This window comes from Trichosurus vulpecula, chromosome 7 (assembly GCF_011100635.1).
Source record: "Trichosurus vulpecula isolate mTriVul1 chromosome 7, mTriVul1.pri, whole genome shotgun sequence".
Taxonomy (NCBI): Eukaryota; Metazoa; Chordata; class Mammalia; order Diprotodontia; family Phalangeridae; genus Trichosurus; species Trichosurus vulpecula.
Genome location: NC_050579.1, coordinates 191471995 through 191490463, shown reverse-complemented (window position 1 = coordinate 191490463; position 18469 = coordinate 191471995).

Genomic DNA, 18469 nt, shown 5'->3' with positions numbered 1-18469 from the left:
CTGAATAAGCATCTCACAACTTAGGTAGCAACAGGATACGTGTGTTTTTATGTATCTCTGTTACAAATAACATCAGAATCTGCTAGTTAATGTCATAAGGGGTGGTTAACCTTCACTGTGAAGATACATGAAGAATAAGTAATGACTAAACTGAAAATTGCTACATTGTTACTCTTTCCATCATATTTTTTCTTTGCATTGACTTTGCATTAAATTGTTTACACAATTACACAATTGCTTACACATCACAGTGTGCATATTGTATTATTGTAGATAGTCCCCAGGGAGAATGTGAAACATCATCAGGTTAATGTCGGATATTAGACACAACATATGCTTATCCCACGTCAAGCATAGCATGGGAGAAAGATGATCCATGAACCACAGAAGCGGCCAACTTCCAGAAATGGCAAGTTATTAAAAAGTTGTGCAAATTTAATTAGCTCTTATAATATCATTTATCATGCTAAACTGCTCAAGACGTTCATAAAAATTGGGACTTGAAGGTCACAGTCATAAGTAACATATCTGAAAAACTTTCTGTAAGTGACCAACTACACAGAAGTAGGTCATTTTTCACATAGACTGGTCACATTTTTACAATTTTCAAAGAACTCATTTTGGGGAGGTCATTGTCAAGGGTTCCAGCAGTGGGGAAGAAAGGACCATACATTGCAGAGAAATTAATTTGTCTTTTTAGCAACATGCAGTTTCTGGTTTTCATCTTGCACACTGTTCAACAGAATTAAATGTCAGAAATAAATAACAGGGGCTTATATGTTCCATGCCATCTCTGACAATGGTGTAAATAAAGGGGCTGTCAGGTTATTTAGTTTTAAAAATAAAGGTAGATTTTCTGGCAGTCACATTTTTCCACTACTTGTAACTATGACCATGTCCCTGGGAGAATATAAACTCTAATATAAGACAGAAAAGGAAGGAGAAGGGACGTAAGATAGAAAGGAAATGGGGAAAGGTGATTACAGAATGAGAAATGGGATGAGCAGAGCGTAGAAGAGAGAAAGGAGGTTACTTTAAGCCTTCATAGTCTGCTGATTGCTGATTATATTTTCTAACTACTTGAATGAGAATCATATCAATTTCCTGAAAGTCTTATAAACAAAAATACTCAAAGCAAAATAAAATCTTTTCTTTGCCAAGATTCAATAAGTAAACAAAGGGATGTACCCCTTCAGCACAAAGTATCTCCTACTTGAATGCAAATTTCCCTGCCATCAGGAAAGAAAATCTAAGCAAATATTTTTTGAATTGCATTGTAAATTACTTCTATATTATAATTTAAAGAGTGGCTATGTAAGGCCTGCCAAACCCTGAACTCTCATATAACTACTCCATGTTGTATATCCTGAGGTTAGCAGGATGGTAATCTCTGATGAATTTGATTTTAAGGATGAGAGTGGAATTTGAGGGAGCTAATTTGATTATTTTATTTACCACTTTAGAAATAAATGAAACAATTCTAGGAAATAAAAAAATTAGTTATGATAGGAATAGAAAAAAACAGAAAGGGAGAGCATTGGACAGCTAGGTCTAGAATACATATCTCTTAAGACATATTTCTCTTCTAGCCAGAGGTGTGCTGAAGTCAGCTGGAACAGGACTGCAGAGACGATTGTTAAATTTTCAATTTAGGCATTTACACCTCAGAAAATCAGCAATAGCTAGAAATCAGGGTTGATTTATTATTGATTATCTAGAACAATGGAAGTGACATTAATGCAGATTAAACTTAAAAGTGTGTCGATCCTTTTTCTCCCCAGAGAGCCTGGTTGTCAAACATTTATCACTAGGCCCCATATTGCTCTATATACATTGTTTGAGCTCAACAGGAATACAGTAGAAGGCTCAGGGAATGAAGTTAGCAGCAGACAGGAAGCCTGATGTATAGAGGCTAATAATAATAACGATGATGATGATGATAACTGGCATTTATATTGTTCTTTAAGGTTCACAACATGCTTTACAAACATTATATAGGTTACATATTACATCCTCTATATATGGCCTTAGATACCTAATGCAGTTCAATTTCTCTACAGAGTAACTTGCTTCATCTCTAAGTTTCTATGTAAAATTGCTCCAAAGAAATGACAGCACAATTATAAGTCAATATCAAACCACACATTTCCATAAAGAAAAATTATGATATTTAGAGTAGAAAGCTATTACAATACATAGGTTCAGGCATTTTGTGGGTCACATCATGTCTTCCAAAACAAAACTACATACAGCAAAAATTTGACAGGACACAGCCCATAAGGCTGTCACCCAGCATCAGTTTTACAAAAGGACGCCGTTATCTTTACACATAAGAAAATTTGTAGAGCTATAAGAAAATAACACGATTTCAAAGAATTTCAAATTATAGATAGTAGCAGTCTATAATTGTGGCAAATAGTTGTTTCCCATTCATAGTTATGTGTACAATGAACTGGCTTATTTTATAGAGTTCGTTATTCTAAGTGCCTTCTCTAACATGTCATAGCTGTACTCAAGGGACCAGGTTGTATATAGAAAGGGCCTGATTCTGTAAATTCTAAATCAGTAGAAGCCACAGATTCTACCTAGGCAGTTCTCTTTTCCTTTTTATTTGCAGAGTTAGAATTTCTGAAGGAAATTTGGGAGGTACATTCGTAACCACTCCCTTCCCTTCCTCCCCATTTCCTAACGGTTACTTCCCAGATTAATTGACATCAGGGATGTCAATCACTCCATCAGGAAAGCCCAAGTACATTTGTTTGTTTACATGTCAAAAAGATTGACATTAATTATGAAGGTACCATTTGAAGAACTCAGTGACCAAAGGGTATGACGAGATTGGTGAAGACAAAGGAGACTGTTTCTATGGCATTCTGATGTTCTCACATGCTCAATATTCCTAAGAAACAGGCCTTTGGCTTGCACAAGTAGAAAATGATTGTGTTAGAGAAAAAAGAATCAAGGGAAAACCTGATGAAGGTTATTGCAGAAAATGTGACCAGCTGTTCTATATCTCTGCCAAGGATAGAATAAGAATAAATTACGTTAAGCTGAAGCATGAGAGATTCAGGTTAGAAATGGGAAAAAATTTATATATGTTGATGATCAGCAAGGAAATACAGGCTCTCCTCCCCCATGTGTTATGGATAAGGTTTTGAGTAGATGTAGCATAAAACAAACCAGCCCTGCAATCAGGAAGACCTGGATTTAAAGCCATTTGTGACAGATTCTGGTTGTGAGACCTTGGGGAAGTCACAACCTTACAGAATTCCCAGGTAGCTCTTTGAAATTATTAATTTGCTGCAGGGACCAATATGCATTAGTACAGAGATTTTCCTTATCAAGAATCCCCTAAAGCAATAAAATCACAAGTCAGATCAAAAAAACAAAAATAAAAGAATTCTTAAGATCCACTGATATAGAAAACTCTATGCTCATTCGTTCCCAACACAAAAGGCTTCACCTGATGCTCACATGTTTGTCTAAATATCTCTTTTTCAATTTGCCTTCAAATCCTCTGTATTGTATGGGGGATGGATGGGGAGTAGGAGGGAAAGAGAGAGAGAGAGAGAGAGAGAGAGAGAGAGAGAGAGAGAGAGAGAGAGAGAGAATCTTAATTAGTTGCTGATCTCTATCTTAAAAACAAAAGTGTGACCCAGGCTTGGAGTTAAGAAGACCTGAGTTCAAATCCTGTCTCTGTCACCAGCTGTGTGACCCTGGGCAGCATTTCTTAGCCTCAGTTTAACTTAATCTCTCTGGGCCTCTGTTTCCCTATCTCTAAAATAAGTAAAATAATAACATCTATCTTATAAGGTTGTTATGAAGACAAAATGGGGTAATATGCGTAAAACACTCCATAAATCTTCAAACATTCCAAAGGATTTCCCAAAGGTCTTTGTGCAGCTTTTACTCTTAATAGCTTAAATCGAAGTTTTAATAGCTTCAAGTTGCACTAAGACTTTGGGGATATCCAGTATAAATGTGAGATAGACTATTCCTTTTGTGTTTGGGCTGGACTCAATGATCAGAGAACTCCTTTCCAATTCTATAATTCTATGATACTACTATGGACACAAACCTAAGATGACTTTAGGAGCTTCAACTATTTGTGGCCAAGCTATAAATCCATCTAACAACCTGATGCTGTTTCACAAGGCCTGAAATGTCTCTCCTCAGTTAACTGTCTGAATTGGTTACTGAAAGAAAGTATGGTATATAGAAAGACTTTCATTAGAAGTACAGAGGTTCAATATTTACCCAATGGAGGAAGAGTGGCATAATGGATAGAAATACCACCATGAGGTCAGGAAGATGAGAGTTCAAGCCCTTTCTCCTACACATATAGACTATGTGGTCCTAGGTAAGCCATTTAACCTCTCACTGTTCTGGACAACCCTCTAAGACAGGAGTGGGGAACCTGAGACCTTGAGGCCACATGTGGCCCTCTAGGTCCTCAAGTGTGACCCTTTGACTGAATCCAAACTTCACAGAATAAATCCCCTTAACAAAAGGATTTGTCCTTTGGACTCAGTCAAAAGGCCACACCCAAGGACCTAGAAGGCCATATGTGGCCTCTAGATTGCAGGTTCCCCACCCCTGCTCTAAGACAATGAATTGCAAAGAAGATATTGACCTGGATTGGTAAAGGAAATTTCCTCACCTGTGGATCTCCCTATGTAGGTGAAATAATAGTTATAGTCTCTATCCTATTTAATCTTAGCCTAAACAGAAATACACACGGAGATGACCCTTGTTTTGTGAAAGCCATATATGTCAGCTCATCTGCTAGGAAAAGGTTCTATAATGCTAAAAAGGCTTTGAATATAGTCCTTTTGACAATCTGGGGTCTATTGTCTGAGGACCAGGAGGATCATCACCAGCAGGTTGGTCAGTAAATAATAAATGTTTTGTCCAAGGCAATCCATCATACAAAGAAAAATAGAAAATGGTTACCAGTCCTCTATAAGCCCCTCCTACTTCTACAGAATGGTGGGAGAGTGATGGTAAATGGGGTTTATTAAAAATCACACAGTTCTTAAAGTATCCATAAACATTAATTTAACTGTTGGTTAAAACTGACAGTTTTGTCTGACAACCAATGCTTCAGTAGAAGGCATTCTAGAAGAACTGAGCAATAGCAACATCATGGAGAGACTGAGCCTCATACCTGTATGTCATTAATACTTCCTTCTAGAAGAAAGTCAGCTAAGTACTGCACACAAATAGTACAACATAGCCTCACAAAATAACCAAAAAGGATATTGGAAAGGGGTCATGAGAATGAGATGGAAGTCCTCACTAACTCTTAAAAATAGAGGAATTATGCACCAGAGTTAGAGCAATCACATGCTTCTATAAAATAGGAAAATAAGGAACTCAACAAGGTAACCGCTTTACGAATTAACAATGGATAATGGTAACCTTAATTGGATCACTCAACACCCCTTCTCCCTGCAGCCTCTGGCAGGGCACATAAACCAACCCACGGGCTTGTGCTTTGGGATTCACTCAAGGATTTTCCTCTTGCCACCATCTCTGCCAGCACATATCATCCCTGCCTTCAAACCCCCACCCTCCACAGAATCCTGTTATGATAAGCAATGGACCTCACTCAACTCATTCTAGCCACATTAAGAGGAGGGAGAGGTATGGGGGGGTGGAGTTATCTCATTTCTCTTTTGCCTTGGATGGCCCTCAGGTTACAGAACCCCAAGGCAACAGAAACTCTGCCAGAACACCTACTTTCCAAAAAGCATCAGAAAAGACTAAGCCTAGCCAGGGAACTAAAGAACAGAGAGCTAACATATAGGATTGCATTGGACCTGAAGAAAGGGAAACTGGAATCCAGCTGGGTCCAATTCTTTTCCCTCAGAAATATTTGGGGATGTGAATCAAAGCCATTGAAAAATGAATTCTCCTACTTGCGAAAAGGTTAAGACAGCTTTAAGACCCAACCCTGGAAGCAAACCCAACAGCAAAGAGGAAAATGTCAGAAAGTAAGTGACAGGGGAATATAAGGAGAAACAAAAAAAACTACCAAAGATCTCAGGAAAAAGAAGATTCAGTTAAAAACCTAGAACACAAGCAGATGAATTAGCAAGAAAGGTAATAAAATAAACAAGGAAGATGGGCACCAAGACATCTAAAAGGTTACACTATCTCTAAGTAAATATTGCAAGACAAAGGAAATTGAGCCAAAACCTGATAAAACAGAAAACTCTGTGGATTTGAGAATGGTTCAAGAGAGACATGAGAAACTTGAGGGAAGAAGTTAGAAGGGAACAAATGGCAAAAAATTATATCCTACACAACTGAAATAATTACCAAAATAGCAAAACTGGAATCCACAGTAGTCTGTCCAACAAAGTGAAAGCAAGAGATTGATAATATAAATATGTAGAATTAAAGGACAATCTAGAAAGAAGAGGAGGAAAAAGCAATAACATTAAAAGAACACATCTCCACACAAACAAAACACATTGATCTCAAAAACATGGTGCATAGACAATGTGAAGATCATAGACCTTCCAGATGAGCATCAAGTCAAAAACCCTGAATGCCATAATGCAAGAAAAAAAATAAAGCACAAAAAACTTCCCAGAACTTCTGAACATATAAGAACAAAACACCAATCAAAAGAATTCACAAAATAGGAAATTCACTATATCTTAAGAAGAAGTAAGAAGATGTCAAAGTCATTTCTGCATCAGCTACCTGTGGAGACTTAGACCTTCAGCTTGAAGACACAGTGACAGCAAAGATCAAAATCCATACCACAATAGAAAGATAAAGATGAGAAAATGCTGCATGCAATAGCAATAGCTGATCTATTCAAGTAAGTTGCTATTGCTGAAAAATAGAAACTGGATAAATACTGACTTGGAATATTACTATGTGCTACAGAAGTTCAACAAAAGTTGCCAGAACAAGGAGGGCAAAAGAGCCAAGAAACCTTGCCCAAAGTTTGATCTTCTTGCCAAACAGCAAACCATGGCAGCCAAGAGCAACACTGGAGCAATGCTTCTTAAACTGTGGGTCTCAACCCCACATGGGGTTGCAGAAAAATTTGGCAACAGTAAAAGATCTCTGAACACACAATGACCAAAAATTAATTCAAAATCAAATGTGTAATGAATCCGAGGTGTTTCTAGCAGCACTTGCCTGAGTTGCATTGGGCAACTTCACCACAGCCTTGGTTCTGAACACAAAGCATGTAGAACTTTCCACTGTGCATGCCCTCAGGCCACACAACACCAATTAATGCTGCCTAAACATGAAGAGGGGTCATGAGTGGAAAAAGTTTAAGAAGCCCTGGAGAAGATAAACACGTATACATAACATTGTGGAGGCAAAGGACAGCAATCAAAATTTCTTTGCAAAACAGTGAAAGGCAGTGGAGAGTTGAATGAGTTTGCAAAAATCTTGACATGAAACCTCACTAAATCATCCCAGGGGCACTCAGAGATGAAGGTGGAAAAAAGACAGAGAGTGGATCCTATTTGTCAGCACTTCTGTATATTGATTATTCTTATCACCAATCATAATGGAACCACTACATCTGGACTTTAACACCTCAGTATTTGATGTGCTAAATGGGAAAGTAGAAATGGAACTTAGGAAGAAGTCAGGTAGAGCCCCTGGACCAGATAAAGAATAAGAAGAAGAAATCTATACTAGAGGCAATATGATTTTTAAAGCACTAAGAGACACCAAACACTTAGAAAAATCGAAAGTAGTGTGATTACAAAAAAAAGAAAGGAGAAGAGAACATGAGGCCCTATTGAATGAGTTCACACACCTCTTTTGTCATCTCTGTCAAATTTTTATGAGATAGCACCACTTGTATGGTAGCAAAGAGCTGGAAACAAAGGAGATACCCCTTCATTGGGGAAAGGGAAAACAAACTGTGGTACATGCATGTAATGAAATTTTACTGCACAATAAGAAACAACATGAGAAATTCAGAGAAACATGAGAAGATGTATGTAAGTGGATGCAGTAGGAAATGAACAGAATCAGGAAAGCACCACCTTTCTGTGACTACATATAACATGCATCCCTCAAACTGCCTTGATATTATTGATGCCTTTGCTATAGTTTTGTTTTGGTTTGGAGGCAAACTTCTTCACCAAACATGAATTTGGGCCATCATTTCTTCTCTCATATATTGGGCACACTATTGGCAATGGCAGTGGGGAGAGATACACTCTTCTCATGTTGAAATTATTTCTCCAAACCAATTCCTGTAAAAAATGTCATTAAGATGCCAGAGTATTAGTTCATGAGCTGTAGAAGAAAAACTACCCCATATTAGTCTAAATATATTCTCAGAACACATTGATCTCAACTAGCTCAACTAACAACTAACAAAAATACTAAGCGAGTATGCACCTATATTAGCAACAGGAAGGAAGGATTCAAACATAGAATGAAAGATCATTAAAGCAGCATTGTAACCTGGGTTCACATTTCAACTGTTAATTATTAGCTGCTCGATCTTGCACGTCAATTAAATTCTCTGGGCTTCAGCTTCCAAACCTCTGAAATGGCAAGTAGGGTGGGAAGATAGACAATCTAGATCCAGCCTTACTTTCCAGGACATTTGCACATTATTTTTGTTTCTGCCCTAGGCATTCCATACAAATCGGTCTACTTGCTCTTCCTCTTACAAGGTACCAAGTCTCCCTCCTCTGTGCCAAGAATTGTCTCTTGCTTTTCTTTACCTCTTAGAAACCTTTGCTTCCTTCAAGATACAGCTCCTTTCCTTATGCCTTTAATTGCTAGCGTCACCTCACTCCTTCCCAAATTGTAATATGTGCAGTGAGGCGTATGCTCTAAATTGAGGACAAGGTCCCTCGACTACATGTCATCGTGCATTTCCAAAAGTAACCCCATCAAGCCCCCCATGTGGGTTCACTACAGGTAGAGCCCCTTACAGGTACTTTGAAGACTGGTTCATTAGGAAGTCCTCTCTCTCTCCATCCCCTATGTATACATATTATATGTTATGACATAATATGTAATGTATGTCATAATGTATAAGTCCAGCTCATACAATAATATCACATATATTATTATATATAATATATACACCTAAATGTATATGATGTGTGTTTGTATATAGAGATAAATTTTGATTATGTTATATTTTGTCATATATCATATAAAATATGATATATCATATTATGTTATATTACACAAGTAACTTAGAACTTAAGCAGTCAAAAGTGAGCACTTGGGAAGTGAACCCAGGTCTAATGATGCTAAATATTATGTTAGGTTATGTTACGTTGTATTACATAAATTTTTATTATATATAATATGTGTGTCCATATATGCATGTATGTATCTGCTTACATATTATATATAACCAATAGAATGCAAGGTACTTCAGAACAGGAGCTACTTCATTTTTATCTTTGCATCCCCAGACCTATAATAATAATGATGATAGCTTGCATTTATATAGATAGTGCTTTAAAGTTTTCAAAGAACTCATTGCCCAAAAACTCTTCAAGATATGTGCCATTTATTGTCCCTGTTTTCTAGATGAAGAAACTAGGCTGAGAGAGGGTAAGTGACTAATTAATTAATTAATTAAGACTAATTAATGTCTGAGATACAATTTGAGCTTAAGTCTTTCTGATTCCAAGGCTGGAACTCAATTTAGTGTGCCGTTATTACACCTTACTCATTGGCATGTACTCTGCAATACAGTAATTGCTGTCCCTCTCACAAGACATGCCATCACCCAACTCTGGGCATTTTCACTGGCTATTCCCCTTGCCTAGAATTCTTTCCTTCTTTATATTAATCTCTTGGCTTCCTGGGCTTCTTTCAAGCTCCAACTAAAATCTCACCTTCTATAAGAAATCTTTCAGGATCTTCCTTACTGCTAGTGCCTTCCCTCTTTTAATTATTTCTAATTTATCTTGAATATATCTTGTTTGTACATAGTTGTGTACACATTGCCTCCCCCATTAGATTATGAGCTCCCTGAGGTCAGAGACTGTGATCTGCCTTTCTTTGTATCCCCAGTACTTAATACAATGCCTTGGACTTAGAAGGAGTTTCACTTAACCTTTTCTTTTACTTACTGCCACCTGGCAACTTAAGATAGTATCTTGGAGGTTCTAGGGGCTTAATAAATACTTCCTTGATTGGATGGAATTAAATGATCTCTAAGGCTATATCAACCCAGATCCTATGATTCTAGTTCAAAAGAAAATTATATTAGACTTTTTATTCTGTATAAGGCATTCTTCTAGGAGGAAAAGCCTTTAAATCCGTAATACTATAATGATCCTTTAATAATTGAAATATATGAATCACTTGACTAAAGTCAGCCAATGTGTAGAGTGTTGGTATCATCATAGTAACTAAGGTGGTATGCATACCACCTCTGAGGCACATTTATGAAATATGAAAGTTCATGGTTCATTTCTATACCCCTTTGGGCTGGATTGGCTATATAGGAGTCCTACAATTGATAGGGCCAGTGATCTCTGCTTCTTCCCCCAAGGTCAAAACTTTTCATGTAGCTAGCTCATCTCCCTTGCACTAACCTCTACAACTCACTAGAGAACTGAGTCTAACCTACTTGGCAATACTAAAGAAATTTTAAAAGCCTTCAGCTACTTTCCTTGAAGACTTTGATGTACTTGGGATTTGAACATCTCTTAGCTCTTTTGAAGTGGACAGGTTCTCATTATGGCTAATTGAGTCACAGTGTTTTCTTTGATTTCTGAACAGAGTTCAGAAGGAGGGGAGATAATGCAGGACATAATTCAGATTCAAAGGGAGATGACCAGGGAGGCAATTTAGCCATCCAAACATAAAGCAAAGGGAAAATACAGGAAGAACAAAGTAATACAACCAAGAAAGTAGGCAGTAGGCAAAAACGAAGTGTCATTCTCTACCCATCACTCCCTTGGACCAGCAACAATCCTTACTAACTGCAAAGTAGCTATCTCGTTTCTCTCTCCTAAATTTATAAATTAATGACAAACAACTAAAAATAAAGAAACCAAATTCCTTTATGGAGCAAAAAAATAAAAAGAGAGAATGGACTATGAATATGAATGCAATGGAAATAAGAAAAAAAGTAACATGGCGAATGGGGAAGAATGAAACTTCCTAACGAGACAACTGCCTGAAAAGGAGATAGACCACCTAGTTTCTCCATACCTGCTCCAGCAAAATCCTGACCAAATAATGATCAATGAACATAATGAAAAACTACAGTGATTAACTTCTTCAACTCCAAAACTACACAGAGTCAGTCAAATCCACAAGCAATAGGAAACAGGATCCCTCCAGGAAAGTTAGGAAAAGCCAAACCAGAAATGGGACATTTGTAATCTGCAAGGCTTTATGTCCTGAGGCAACAGGAGCAGAGGCATTCCCTGAGAAAGGACCAGAGAAGTCAGAAAATCCCACAGTGGGGACCTTGGGAACCTGAGGGAGGAACTTAACCCCAGGAGGTGAAGGTCAAGGCAAGAACCCAACAGACCCAGGGCAAGACAAAACAAGGCTGAGAACCTTACCCAAAATTGTAGTGGGGGCACAGCCTGGCCCTAGCACGAAGTCCAAATTCAGAAACCAAAGCTAGAAAGACCAGTATCAAAAATTATTACAAATCTAGAAATTCTCCCACCCAAAAGAAGAGTAAGTACCTCTATAAAAACCGTAATCAGAAACTCAAAGGGAAAAAACAGAAGGATTTTTCACAAGGACTACATGAATACCTTTTTAAAAAAATAAATAAAGCAAGAGATTAATAAATAAATAAACTCTGGAGAATTGGAGAGAGAATAAATAGCTTAGATGATAAAGAGGTAAAGTTCATCCAAAAAATAGACTCCATAAAAATTAGGATAGAACAAAAAGAAATCATTGACTCCACACGACAGTAAGAAATACTAGAATAAAATCAAAAGATTGAAAAATAGAAGAAAATATAAGATATCTGACATTAAAAAACAACTAACCTAGAAAAAAGATTAAGGAAAAAACTCTAGGAATAGATAAATTTACAAGTCAATACTATTAAACATTCATATAACAATTCAAGTATTACATAAGCTATTTACAAAAACAGAAAAAAGACACTTCCAATCTCTTTCTGTGATACAAATATGATCTTAATACCTAAACCACAAAACAAAGAAAGAAATTTAGAGACTAATATCCCTAATGAATATTGAGGGAAACACTTTAAATAAAATATTAATAGATATATTGCAACAATACATATAAAGACTATATATTTTGACCAGGTTTGATTTATTCTAGGAATTAACGGTTGGTTCAATATAAGGAATACTATAAACACAGTAACTACCTTAACAATAAAAATCACATGATTATATCGAAAGGCTAAAAAGGCTGACACAATCCAACACCTATTTCTCTTAAAAGCAACAACTGGAAAGCATAGGAATAAATGGGCCTTTCCTTAATATAATTATTCTATCTAAAGCAATAGCAAACATTATATTCAATAAAAAAAATTAGAGATTTTTCCAACAAAATCAAGGTAAATTAAGGGTGCCTATTATCATCAATTCTATTTAATATAATGCTAGAAATGGTAGCTATAGCAGTAAGATAAGAAAGGAAAGTTGAAGATATAATCCTAGGAAGAGGAAACAAAATTATAACATTTTGCAGAAGATATGATTTATAAAAGAAAATCCCCAAGAGTCAAGCAAAAATTAATGGAAACAAAAATTCAGCAAATTTTCAGTATACATAATAAATCCACAAGAATTGTCATCATTTCTATATATTTTCAACAAAACCCAGAAGAGAGAACTAGAAAGAGAAATTCAATTCAAAATAACTACAGAATGTGTAAAATATCTTGAAGTTTTTGTACAAAGACACAACCAGGAACTATATGGACAACTACGAAACCCTTTTTCCAGAAATAAAGATAGAATTAGATAATTGCAAAAATATTAATTAGTCATGACTAAGCCAAGTTAACATAATCAAAATGACAATACTACTTAAATCCACTTATTTATTCAATACCATACTAATAAAGCTACCAAAGGATTGTTTTGTAGAGCCAAACAAAATAATAAAATTACTCTGTTAGAATAACAACAAGTTCAAGGGAAATGGAAAAAAAAAGTGGGAAAGAAGGAAACCTAGCAGTAGAAGATCTTAATCTATAACACAAAGTAATAATTATTAAAATAATTTGGCTCTGGCTAAGAAATAAAGAGGTCAACAGATTGGCAATGCAATTGGAACAGATCAGGGATACAACACAGAGAAGCAAATAAGCACAATAGTATAGTGTCTGATAAACCCCCAAACCACAATTATTAGAGTAAGGGTTTACTATTTGACAAAAACTGCATGGAAAACTAGAAAGAAATTAGGTATAGATCAATACATTGCTCTTCATAACAAGACAAACTCCAAATGGATACAAAACTTAGACATCAAAAGTGACATCATAAGCAAATTAGAGAGTAAGGAAGGAATTACCTTTCAGATCTATAAAGAGAATAAGAGTTAATGAACAAACAAGCAATAGAGTAGATTGTACAAGGCAAAATTAAATGTTTTTCAACCAAAATGCATCTAAAATTATAAAGGAAACAACCGGGGGAAAAATCTTTGCAGCAAATTTCTGTCATAAAGGTCTCATATCCAAGACATATGCGGACATTATTCAAATTTACAAGATAAGAACAAGAAGTTTTCAAAGGAAGAAATACAAGCTAAGACCAACTCTATGAAAAAAATGCTTCTAATAACCAATAATTAGAGAGATACAAATGAATGTGGGATTTTTTCCTGGATTATGCATGTTAGTTTTGAGGTTTTCAATTTTTTTTTTGCTTAAATGGAGAGGGAGGAAACAAGAGGGTAAGATAATGAATGAGTACAACAAATAAACAAGATGAGAAAAAAGAAAAAGAAAAATGGAGATCTAAAAATCACCAGATTCCCTAAAAACAATGATTTCTTTTTAAAAAAAAAAAAGCATGGTTATAATATCTTACAAAATTATGAATGTAAACTGCCCACTCCTATTTGAACCAGAGGGCAAAATGAGGAGAGAAACAATATGCCATTCACCCCCTGAAAGGAACCCAAAAAAGAAAAGTCCCAGGAACATTATAGAAAAAATCAAGAATTCCCACATCAAAGAAAAAATACTGCAAGCATCCAGGAAGAAGCAGTTCAAATATTAAGAACTACAGTCAGGATTACACTGGACTTGGCAGCTTCTCCTAAAAATCAAAGAAAATCTTAGAATACAATATTCCAAAAGGCAAATGAGAAAGGCTTACAACCAAGAATAAATTACCCTGAAAAAAGCAGAGTATAATCTTACAAGAGGAAGGGAAAAAAGTAGTAACTTTCAAGCATTTCTGATGAAAAGATTAGAGCTGAATGGGAACTTTGAAATACAGAAACGAGAGTCCAGTGAAACCTAGAAAGGTGAATTTATTTGAACAATTGGAAGGAACTGAATGAAAATTCAGTGCTAACATTGTAATAAGAGAAGAAGAAATAAGTGAACCTTAATTTCTTCAAAGCATATTGAAGTAGTTAAATAATAATAACAGAGGTCCTAGGGATGGATTGATTCTGTTTTAAGATGGGGAAGAGAAGAGAGAGTAAAAGGAAGAGAAAGGAACTTCATGTTTTTCCATAATTGGTATGTGCTAGAAGAATATACAAACATGAAAGAAAAGGTTGGGGAAAGTGGACATCAGCTAAACCTCACTTTTATCTGAAATGGATAAAGGAAGTTTGAACAGAGAGTTGGAAGATGAGGGGAAGGGAGAGAGAGATGAAGAGACAAAGAAACAAAGAAATAGAGAGGGAGATAGTAACAGAGACAAGAGAGACAGAGAGATAGTTTGTTGTAGACATATCAAATTCAACCGAGAAACATGAGGATAGGGAGAGAGACTGTTAACATGGAGGATAATATCAAGGAGGGGATAGTCACAGGCAAGCCAAACTTCCTGATACTGAAAGGAGGTTAAAAGCAAGGAAAAAAAGAACTAGGATCTAAGGAGGGTGGAGAGAGAACTATGCCTTATATTGGCCCTTAGACGTTCAGAAGAAGAAGTGAATAATACAATGAACAATTTATGGGATATGAACATAACAGAATATTATGATGTCAACAAGAAAGTTAAGTTAACTAGCATTTACTAAACACTTACTATTTGCCAGGCACTGTGCTAAATGCTGAGAATGCAAGCAGAAAGAAAGTAATTCCCTGCCCTCCAGGAGCACTAGTACAGGAAATTCCTGATTGGAGCCCTATATGTCAATGAAATGAGAGGTCTGGTAAAATAACAATTATAATAATAATAATAATATCCTAATCCATAATGTGAAGGTATAGTATTTTTGTCATCACAAAGAGTTGGGGAAGGGATAATCTTAATTGGAACAAAGTCAAATAAGTCATCGTAATTTTCCTATTGTTTACTTTCAACTAGAGAAGATGAAATAGAATTTGGACATTCACTAAAAAGAAGGTTGGGACGTGTGACCCTGGTCAAGTCACTTAACTGGATTACCTTGCCCCCAAAAAAATATTGGAAAGGGAGCGAATAAGTCCCATCCTTTCCCATATGAAGAGAGAAAGAGATGAAGGGACCTGGAACCTAGAGCAACTTGAGCTCACAGCGCCGCTTGATGTCTTACACTGAGAATGCCCTCTCTGCAGGAATCACCTGTCCCACCAGCCTCTCCTTTCTGCTCTTAGCAGGAGTGTACTGAAACTAATTGTTAAATTTTCAGAATTAGTTACCTTAGAAATTGGAAAATTTATTGTTTTGTCAATTGTCTAGACTTAAGAAACCGTTAGTATTAAAAATGTGTTGCTATACTCTTTTTTCAGAGAGTTGGTTATTAAATATTTGATAGGCAAGACTCTTTGTTTCTCTTTCTGGCTAATATGCTTGCCTGTTGTCTCTACGGTTTGGGCACAACGAGCTGAACTAGTGAGAGGGGAAGGACTTCGCTCTCCTGCTCTCCTCCTTTATTCTGAGAAATGGGCCTAGATTCTAGGCCCTAGACCTAGAGGGTATTTGTCTCTGTTCTCTGTCATTTGCTCTTCTCAGTTTTAGGTGCCAGTGATGGTGACTCCCACTGGACCTAGGAGTTCAAGTCATGGTGACTTTGGAGCCAAGATTCCGTGCAGGATAGTGATGACAGCCAGCCCAGCAAGGGAGCCCAGAGAAGCCAATGAGCCTGGGATTGGAGCCCAAGGAAGGTTTTGAACTTGGGACTAGGACTGTGTAGGAACTGAATTGTGAACCTAATGCCCTTCCTCTCCCCAGAGACTGAGGTATAAGGAGCAAGGGGGATTATGTCTTCCACCTGTTGGGAGACTAAGTATATTTGTGATTATAGCTTTTAAAATAAATAGTTCTTCTTAAAAGCTAAACTAATTACTAGTGGTTAAATGGAACTGGCATGCAGAGAACTCCTCTCCGCTATATTTGGAAGAATGGCATCTGTAGGCCCTAAAGCCCTCTGCAAAGAACCTGACTACTCCCACTTCCCTTAAAGGTACCAGAGAACCCTGGGGGAGGAGTGAAATCTATCCCCAGGCCTTCAGGGAGTAGGAACCACAGCAGTCAGTGTTATATTGCTTCGTGTTCTGATGGGGCATAAGCGTACCTTACTCTGCACCAGGTACCCTCTGATCCAGTGACACTGGTTTCCTTGCTGTTCCTTGATCAGTACTCTCCATCCCTCAGCTCTGAGCATTCTCTCTCGCTGTTCCCCATGCTCGGCGTATTCTTCCTCCTCATCTCTGCTTACTGGCCCTAGCGTCTTCCTTCAAATCCAACTAAAATCCCATCTTCCACATGAAACCTTTCCCAACCTCTATTAATTCTGGTGCCTTCCCTCTTTTGATTATTTTCTTTTTTTCCTATATCTGGCCTGTACATATTTCTTTGCTTATTGTCTTCCCCATTAGATTGTGAGCTCCTTGAGGACGGGGATTATCTTTTGCCTCTTTTTCTATCCCCAGCAATCAACACAGTACATAGAAAACATTAGGTTCGATGGAGTTGGAGACAAGAATAATGCCAATGTCGGATGGGTACAAATATGGCTTATCATCTACAGAGATAAAGGGATTTGATTTGCGGTAGAACTGAGTTTGCAGTATTGGACTTGACTGCAGGGTTGAAGCAACGTGGTGGTTCAGTAAATAAAATACTGTCTTTAACTCAGAAAGATCTGCATTCACAATCCTGCCTCAGACACTCACTAGATGTGTGATGCCGAGCAAGTCACTTAACCTCTAAACCTCAGTTTCTTCATCTGTAAAATGGGGATAATAATAGCACCTACTTCACAGGATTGTTATGAAGATCAAATGAGATTATATATTATACATATTATATATCTTACATAGCACTTTGCAAACTTTAAAGTACTATATAAATGTATATGTACTATATAAATGTACTATATCCTCATCATTACCATTATTGTTATTATTTTTATTCTGACTCTATCCTGGGCAACTCCAATCATCTGTTTCATCTATTTCCAATGTGCTGAGAACTGCTGGAGGAATCACAAAATCATGCTAACAAGGTCTACTACAAACCTGTGTTATTTAAAGCCTCAACTAGGCCTTACTACTGCACAAAAATCTTTCTGTCCTTCTCCTATGGATTATCAAACTGTCCCCAACAGCTGTTTCAGAACTTCTTTCCTTTCCTAAAGCAAGCACACAAATGCATGCTCTCCCCCTTCACACTTCTCAGGTGAGTTCTACTTTCTGTTTGTGCGTCTATCTATGCACATGCTGTATTCCCAGTAGAATGCAAGCTCACGCTCTCCCCTTCACACTTCTCAGGTGAGTTCTACTTTCTGTTTATGCGTCTATCTATGTGCATGTTGTATTCCCAGTAGAATGCAAGCTCACGCTCTCCCCTTCACACTTCTCAGGTGAGTTCTACTTTCTATGTATGTGTCTATCTACGTACATGCTGTATTCCCAGTAGAATGTAAACTCATTGAAGGCAGAGACTGTCTCATTTTTGTCTTTGCCGCCCGAGTTCCCAGCATAGTCTGGCAAATAGTAGTTTCTTAGTAAACATCTGTAGAGTTGAATTATAGACTTGGCAACTGACCAGATATGAAGAGTAAGGGAGATTGAGAGGAAATGGTCAAAGATTACTCCAACATTTCCAGCTTGGCTGACTCGGGAGATGGTCGATGCCATTAACAGCAGTAAGGAGGTTATGAGAAGGAGCAGATTTAGGGGAGAACATGAAGAGTTCAGTTTTTAAAATAAATTTGAGTTGTTGGCAGAACCACCAGTTGGAAATACAGAAATGAGGTTCATGGTGAGGTTGGGACTGGATGTTTAGATTTGGGGTTGATCTGCCTAAAAATAGTAATTTCAGCCACAAGACTGAAAAAAAAAAGTGTAGAAAGAGGTAAGAGTACC